Source organism: Triticum dicoccoides, chromosome 5A, assembly GCF_002162155.2.
Source record: "Triticum dicoccoides isolate Atlit2015 ecotype Zavitan chromosome 5A, WEW_v2.0, whole genome shotgun sequence".
NCBI lineage: Eukaryota > Viridiplantae > Streptophyta > Magnoliopsida > Poales > Poaceae > Triticum > Triticum dicoccoides.
This window is the reverse complement of record NC_041388.1, coordinates 696,500,058-696,501,475: the sequence shown is the minus strand read 5'-3', so window position 1 is coordinate 696,501,475 and position 1,418 is coordinate 696,500,058. Positions and strand designations below refer to the sequence as shown.

Below are 1,418 nucleotides of genomic sequence, written 5' to 3'. Positions count from 1 at the left end.
GGATTTTACTATTCATCGGAGCTCATTTGAGCTTGGGCACAAAAACACCACGTCCCATCAAAGTGGGTAGCACAAACATGTAACCTCAGGTCGACGCTGAGTTTACTGCCTAGCATGTTCTCTGGATTAGTTCTTGCCGAATTATGTGCCATGTCATGGCTCATCTGCAATCTGTCTTTTCTTTATGACACGTTGGCGCCTTCCCTTCGTCTGCTACAACTAGAATGATACAGAAATACATGCCCGAATGTGGATCGAAGTAGCACTAAAATAGGTAAATACATGGTGTCTTTTATCTAGCCAAAATTTCCAAAGAAATTACACGTCCAAGCACCAGTGGTCGAATAGTGGTAGAATACATGGTGTCTTTTATCTAGTGGTAGAATAGTACCCTGCCATGGTACAGACCTGGGTTCAATTCCTGGCTGGTGCATTCTCTATTTTTTTTCTTCATATTTGTGTGTCCTATTTCTACAGACTCGGGTTTGATTCCCGGCTGGTGCATTCTCTATTTTTTTTCTTCATATTTGTGTGTCCTATTTCTACAGACTCGGGTTCGATTCCCGGCTGGTGCATTCTCTATTTTTTTTCTTCATATTTGTGTGTCCTATTTCTGCTTTGCACTCACTTCATCACTCAAACCTTGATGTCAGGCACAAAAACAAATGCATTGTGGTCTACAGGTTTCCTTGCTCACCTCAAGATCGAGTTCCATGATTTGGTTTAGTATCCTTTTCTTCTTTCCGGCAGCATAATGTGTTGAAGGATGTAAATGGACTCATCAAAGTGGGTACCTATTTATATTTTTTTCTCCAAAAAGGTTTGCTAGATCTGAAATTGGTGGAATGTTCAAATAAATCACTCATCAAAGCACCAGTGGTCTAGTGGTAGAATAGTACCCTGCCACGGTACAGACCCGGGTTTGATTCCCGGCTGGTGCATTCTCTATTTTTTTTCCTTGGCCTGCTTAGTCACTTTTTTGTTGATATAATTTTAAGTTACATACCTGTCAATAAGTGTTGATATAATTTACACTACATAGCATAAATTCACTTGTTCATACAGTTTACCTAATAAAGTTTCCTGCATTTTGTATGCAAACTGAAGAAATTGTTTGAAGGAGTTGTTGAGTTTTGTTTTGACAATAAGCCTCCTCTTTATTAGCTTTTGATCGGGCTTAAATCTGATATCAACAGAGGAACTAGCTCAATAGGAGCGAGCCTCTTCGATCCACTCATTACATATGACTGAATTCTTGAACAGAGGAACTAGCTCAATAGGAGCCTCTAGCTGATCTTGCCAACTCATGAACTAGCCTCTCAGGACAGTGATCGAAAGTAATAGAGTGAATTCCACTTTTTACTCCTTAGTTGTGCATTTTGACACTAATTACCCTGTCGAATGAAAAATCGTCAAGA

At 39.7% G+C, this 1,418-nt stretch overlaps 1 non-coding gene across 1 annotated transcript; it reads left to right on the top strand.

Annotated features, from left to right (window-relative positions):
- The first annotated feature begins 870 nt into the window (after window positions 1–870).
- TRNAG-GCC lies at window positions 871–941 on the top strand. Its single transcript has one exon. It is a non-coding gene; the product is annotated as a tRNA-Gly (tRNA).
- Window positions 942–1,418: the final 477 nt, after the last annotated feature.